The sequence below is a fragment of the Cervus elaphus genome, chromosome 17 (assembly GCF_910594005.1).
Source record: "Cervus elaphus chromosome 17, mCerEla1.1, whole genome shotgun sequence".
NCBI lineage: Eukaryota > Metazoa > Chordata > Mammalia > Artiodactyla > Cervidae > Cervus > Cervus elaphus.
The window spans coordinates 48,124,691-48,132,222 of record NC_057831.1 but is presented as its reverse complement, the minus strand read 5'-3'; the positions used below and the strand labels follow the sequence as shown (position 1 = coordinate 48,132,222).

At 35.1% G+C, this 7,532-nt stretch overlaps 1 pseudogene; it reads right to left on the bottom strand.

Annotated features, from left to right (window-relative positions):
* Positions 1 to 6,458: 6,458 nt before the first annotated feature.
* LOC122673596 lies at positions 6,459 to 6,664 on the bottom strand (annotated as a pseudogene).
* Between the last annotated feature and the right edge of the window lie 868 nt (positions 6,665 to 7,532).

Below are 7,532 nucleotides of genomic sequence, written 5' to 3'. Positions count from 1 at the left end.
AACATCAACCGACTCCAGTATTCTTGCCTGGAGAATCCCATGGACAGAGGAGCTTGGTGAGCTACAGTCCACAGGCTTGCAAAGAGTTGGACATGACTGAGCAACTCACACACACACAGTATATCTATATCTTTCCAACAAACTGTATGAGGTCTTCATTACATCTCACCATCAACTCTTTTCTCCTTCCACTTCTCTCTATTCAGAATTATCCTCTTGAACTGTGTAGCCAAATTTATAATGCAAAAAAAAATTTTTTTACATTGTTTTCAACAACAAAAAGGTAATAGTAATAGTCTCACTTCTTTCCACTAAAATTCCCAGTTTTAGCTATTTTCCAAGCCAGAAGGTCACTTACTAATTGTCTTTGGGAAACCATCTATAGCTGCAGACCACTCTTCGGAAGGAAAATGTGTAAGGTCCAGCCTACTTTCATATTGCTGAAGTCTTTGAGTGTCTCATTTTCTAAGCTGAAATGGCAGGACCACCTCCTCAGTGTCAAAAGGCCAGACAAGTAGAATTTTGACCTGTTTCTGGTCCCTTTCTTTTTATGTTGCTATCTAATTGCTTTGACTTATGAACTTGAGCTTTTAAATGTATTGGCATTTTTGGCAAAACAGAAGATGTATTTCACAGTAAGAAAAGCCTGGAGTTGGGTGGTAGATAAGAAAAACAGCAATTTTTCTTTTTATCAAAGCAGGCCCAGGCAGGAAAGCAAAACAGAAGATATGGCTTCTAGATGAAAAATTTTATATAGTCATACACTAGCTAAGTCATGTTGGAGTTTAGATAAAACAGAGAAATCACATAACTTGTGAAATTATCTAATTTATAGATAACTACAGGTATCTCTTCGCATGAGGTGGCCAAAAGACCCTGATGCTGGGAGGGATTGGGGGCAGGAGGAGAAGGGGATGACAGAGGATGAGATGATTGGATGGCATCACCGACTCGATGGGCATGAGTTTGAGTAAACTCTGGGAGTTTGTGATGGACAGGGAGGCCTGGCGTGCTGCGATTCATGGGGTCGCAAAGAGTCGGACACGACTGAGCGACTGAACTGACTGAACTGACTGGTATCTCTGCTAATTGGAAAAAATTTTACTCAATAATTATATGTTGCACGCCTAATTAATTTGCATTTTTCTGTTTGCATGCTGGGTTAAAAATTTTTGTTCTTATGTGTTTGGACTCATTAAAATGCTTCATATTTATTAAAATTAAAAGAATAGTCTTTTGATTTATTCTTTAGCCATGCACATTTATTAAAGGAGAAACAAAATTTTTGTTCTCTGATCTATTATTAATTATAGTGTAATTATTGAATGATGAATAATTCTGAGAAAGGGAAAATATGAATGCCTGTAGGGGGAATGTATTTCACTGAGTAAAAACATTGTAGATTTCTTTCTTTGATAGTTACCAAATAAACTACATTCTTTTTTAGAAGATCCATAAGTATTAGTTTTAAATCTTTTATTCTAGGATGCTTATTGACACAAATAACAAAATAGCATGAATGTCACCAGTTTAGCCTATTTTTAAATTATTGCTTAATTATGCAGTGAACTTTTTATTCCTTGTGACAAAAAGTTTCAGGGGGCAATATTGGTAGCTACTCCAAACTAGCATTTGTCTTCTCCAGAGACTTGTTAAAAAGTAACACATAGAAAAGAGAAAATTTGTAAAAGAGAATTAAGGAATACTATTCACATGATAAAAATTTTATATAGTTTTAGAAAATATATATTGGTGTGATTCTCATGCATGAGAACAACATCATTTTTGTTCCAATGCTGGCCATACTATTAAGAATTCTTTAATAGTTCTAGGACTAATTCAAAGATAATCTACTATGGGATTCTATAATTAATATAAATAATATTACTGATATACCTACAATATAATAATGTATGGACTTCCCTGGTGGCTCAGATGGTAAGGAAATCTGCCTGCAATGCAAGAGACCTGGGTTTATGATACATTACAAGTATCTGAATATGCTACCTTTTAAAAAGTGTAAAAATGGTAAATTTAGCACTCATTAAAACAAATGACTACCCAATGAATTCAATGAAAAGCTAGTTTCACTCAATATAATAAGTTCCTTCATGGTTTTCTTTTCAATCTTTCAATTAACTATTTACTAATAGGAAGTATTTGTTGTAGGATATTTTCCTCCAAATTCTTTTTTATTATCCCAAGAAATACAACCAGATTATCATCAAACTTAGAGTGTAAGCTGCTAATTTGAATTCTCATTTTCTTGAACCTCATGCTCTGAATTTTAGCAGTACCACTGAATATGTTCTTAAGTCCTCATTGACAAAATCATCTTCAGTGATATTATTAGTAAACTAGCTTTTTAAATGCTGTATATTTATTGGAAATATTTAACATAATGACTAACATAAAAAGGTAAAAATGGAACATGAATCAAGCAAAATACAACATTGCATATTCAAGATTATTTGTGTGATAAACAAACCTTGTATCTTTCTTTTTCCATCTTCAGTAATTTTCTTTTTTATTTTTCACCAATAGCAGCATTAATATAAATTATTAGTGAGCACTTATCATCAAATTTTATTATCAGAGAGACACAAATAGTAGATAAACAAGAGATGAGGGATGAATTAGGTGCTAGAGCATAAATATATAATCCTCAGTTTCAATATGTTGACATAATATGAAAGTGATATGTTTGCCTCAAGTCATGATCTAGAAATGAAAAAGATACTGTTACCCTAATCTTAAAAATTAAAACAAACCAGGTAAGATATACATTTATAGTTTTGGGGTTTTGTTTTTGCTTTTGCTTTTAATTATCAGGAGAATGAAAGATAATAGAGCTAACTTCAGAAAGCGTGTGTGTGTTTATAACTGAAATTTAAAATGGCACCATTTACAATAACATCAAAACACATGAAACATTTGGGGAAAAATCTTACAAAATATGTGCAAAGTTTGTATATTACACGCTGTAAAATTTGATTTGAAAAATCAAAGAAAATTTAAATAAATGGTAAGATATACTTCATTCATGGATTATAAAGAGTATTTATAATATTCTCTTCAAACTGATGTACAGTCAGTGTAGTTACAATCAAAAAACACTAGCAAGTTTTTTTTTAATTGCCAAAACATTTCTAAAATTTATATAGTGAAACAAAGGATTTAGATTAGCCAAAAAATAATTGTGAAAATGAGAAATGAAGTTGTAGTACTCACACTACTTGATTTCAAGATTTTCTTTAAAAGCACATTATTGCAATATCATGACATGGTGGAAACAGAGATCAATGAATGGAATACAGAATTGAGAAATAGAACCACATATTTGTGGTCAGTTAATAGCTAATAATACATAGAAATATCAATAACCTCAGATATGCAGAAGGCACGACCCTTATGGCAGAAAGTGAAGAGGAACTAAAGAGCATCTTGATGAAAGTGAAAGAGGAGAGTGAGAAAGTTGGCTTAAAGCTCCACATTCAGAAAACTAAGATCATGGCATCTGGTCCCATCACTTCATGGCAAATAGATGGGGAGACAGTGGAAACAGTGTCAGACTTTATTTTTTGGGCTCCAAAATGACTGCAGATGGTGACTGCAGCCATGAAATTAAAAGATGCTTACTCCTTGGAAGGAAAGTTATGATCAACCTAGATAGCATATTAAAAAGCAGAGACATTACTTTGCCAACAAAGGTCCATCTGGTCAAGGCTATGGTTTTTCCAGTGGTCATGTATGGATGTGAGAGGTGGACTGTGAAGAAAGCTGAGCGCCGAAAAATTGATGCTTTTGAGCTGGGGTGTTGGAGAAGACTCTTGAGAGTCCCTTGGACTGCAAGGAGATCCAACCAGTCCATCCTAAAAGAGATCAGTCCTGGGTGTTCATTGGAAGGACTGATGCTGAAGCTGAAACTCCAATACTTCGGCCACCTGATGCGAAGAGTTGACTCATTGGAAAAGACCCTGATGCTGGGACAGATTGGAGGCAGGAGGAGAAGGGGACGACAGAGGATGAGATGGCTGGATGGCATCACTGACTCGATGGGCATGAGTTTGAGTAAACTCCGGGAGTTTGTGATGGACAGGGAGGCCTGGCGTGCTGTGATTCATGGGGTCGCAAAGAGTCAGACACGACTGAGCGACTGAACTGAACTGAACTGAACAGTTAATAAAGAAAGGAGAATTCTCCAATATTGTCAAAATGGCTATTCTACCCAAAGCAATCTATAGATTCAATGCAATCCCTATCAAGCTACCAACGGTATTTTTCACAGAACTAGACCAAAGAATTTCACAATTTGTATGGAAATACAAAAAACCTCGAATAGCCAAAGTAATCTTGAGAAAGAAGAATGGAACTGGAGGAATCAACCTGCCTGACTTCAGACTCTACTACAAAGCCACGGTCATCAAGACAGTGTGGTACTGGCACAAAGACAGAAATATAGACCAATGGAACAGAATAGAAAGCCCAGAGATAAATCCACGAACCTATGGACACCTTATCTTTGACAAAGGAGGCAAGGATATACAATGGAAAAAAGACAACCTCTTTAACAAGTGGTGCTGGGAAAACTGGTCAACCACTTGCAAAAGAATGAAACTAGAACACTTTCTAACACCATACACAAAAATAAACTCAAAATGGATTAAAGATCTAAATGTAAGACCAGAAACTATAAAACTCCTAGAGGAGAACATAGGCAAAACACTCTCCGACATAAATCACAGCAAGATCCTCTATGACCCACCTCCCAGAATATTGGAAATAAAAGCAAAACTAAACAAATGGGACCTAATGAAACTTAAAAGCTTTTGCACTACAAAGGAAACTATAAGTAAGGTGAAAAGACAGCCGTCAGATTGGGAGAAAATAATAGCAAATGAAGCAACAGACAAAGGATTAATCTCAAAAATATACAAGCAACTCCTGCAGCTCAATTCCAGAAAAATAAATGACCCAATCAAAAAATGGGCCAGAGAACTAAACAGACATTTCTCCAAAGAAGACATACAGATGGCTAACAAACACATGAAAAGGTGCTCAACATCACTCATTATTAGAGAAATGCAAATCAAAACCACAATGAGGTACCATTACACGCCAGTCAGGATGGCTGCTATCCAAAAGTCTACAAGCAATAAATGCTGGAGAGGGTGTGGAGAAAAGGGAACCCTCTTACACTGTTGGTGGGAATGCAAACTAGTACAGCCACTATGGAAAACAGTGTGGAGATTCCTTAAAAAACTGGAAATAGAACTGCCATATGACCCAGCAATACCACTTCTGGGCATACACACTGAGGAAACCAGATCTGAAAGAGACATGTGCACCCCAATGTTCATCGCAGCACTGTTTATAATAGCCAGGACATGGAAGCAACCTAGATGCCCATCAGCAGATGAATGGATAAGGAAGCTGTGGTACATATACACCATGGAATATTACTCAGCCGTCAAAAAGAATTCATCTGAACCAGTCCTAATGAGATGGATGAAACTGGAGCCCCTTATACAGAGTGAAGTAAGCCAGAAAGATAAAGAACATTACAGCATACTAACACATATATATGGAATTTAGAAAGATGGTAACGATAACCCTATATGCAAAACAGAAAAAGAGACACAGAAATACAGAACAGACTTTTGAACTCTGTGGGAGAAGGTGAGGGTGGGATGTTTCAAAAGAACAGCATGTATACTATCTATGGTGAAACAGATCACCAGCCCAGGTGGGATGCATGAGACAAGTGCTCGGGCCTGGTGCACTGGGAAGACCCAGAGGAATCGGGTGGAGAGGGAGGTGGGAGGGGGGATCGGGATGGGGAATACGTGTAAATCTATGGCTGATTCATATCAATGTATGACAAAACCCACTGAAATGTTGTGAAGTAATTAGCCTCCAACTAGTAAAAAAATTAAAAAAAAAAAAAAATACATAGTGCCAAAAAAGAAAAAAAAATGCTAATTATCATCTGACCAGGAAAGGTTGCCACAAACCTTCTGTTTGTAAAAAAATAAAAATAAAACAACCAAAAAAAAAAAAAAAAAGAAAGGAGAATTCTCAACTTATGAGGCTGATGCATTCAGGCAACAGCATGACAAAAACAAAAAGCCTTGAAGCGAATTACAGGTTAAAAAAAAAAAAAACATAAAAATCTTCTGGAAAACAAACAAAAAATCTTAGTGATCTTGGGTTAGGCAAATATTTCCTAGGAGAGAAAAAGCACTAATAATTTTTTTTTTTAATTCCATAAGTGGACTTCAGTAAAAATTTGTCTCCCGTTCAAAAGACACTGTTAAGAGAATAAAAAATATTCAAAACATATTTCTGATAAAATAATTGTGCCCAGAATATATAATGAATAATAAAGTTTTAATAAAAGTCTAATTTCTTTTGAGAATTTTAGAAATTTTAATAGAGTTCAAATCAGTGTGTGTGGTTTATTTCAGTTTGTTCACTGCCAAACCTGGAGGCAGGGACTGTTTCAACTTCTGCACTTCCTCTTTGTCTGTGATGAACAAATAGGTGTAAAGGTATATGTTGCATCCAACTTTAAACTCCACATTATCTTTGTTCTTCTTGATTTTGACAGACTTAGCATCCTTTTTCCTGACTGTAATCAGATTTCCTCAATTTTGAGAGGCATAGCAATGAAGTACAGAGAGCACAGCTGGAACAAGGAGTGGCAAGAAACAAGAAGGGAAAAGTACAAAAGTCTACCTTTAAAATGGATAAGAGATCTGAGCAGACAGTTCACTAAAGATAGAATACACCATATATTCATGAGGGCAACTGGTTTAATGAACAGACGTTTGACATGATTGGTTGTTAAGGAAACACAAATTATTTTTTGCAATAATTAATGAAAATACATACAGAGCATATAAGACATATGTGGTCTTATACATATGTATAAGACATATGTATATATGTTTGCACATCTTATAAGACACATGTTGCATATAAGACACAGTTAATGGATAGATAAATTCCTCATTCATTTGTAATGAAGTACCATTGCATATGGACCAGAAAGGCAAAACACAAAACAAAACAAAAGTACTAACATTGGCGTGGACACTACCAATGTGTTGACCATGATGTGGAACAACTTGGAATTTTTGACATTTCGTATGGAAATGTAAAAGGAAATAACCACTTAGAGAATGAAGGTGGTAGTTTATTATAAAATTGAACATATATAATTACCATGTCACCCAATAAACCTAACCCTACGTATTGCCTAAGAGAAAACTCATGTCTCCCAAAGACCTGTACATAAATGTCTATAACAGCTTTACTTATATTCTCCAAAAATTCAAAAAGAATCTAAATATCTGTCATGAGTGACAAGAAACTATACTACATTTATAAAATTCAATACTACTAAGCAATAAAAAGGACCAAACTGCTAATAAATGCATAAACATAACTTTCAAAAGCATCATACTTGATGGAAACAAAAGGGACACAAGTTTCTACATATTATTAATATCTGATCAACTTATTTGAAA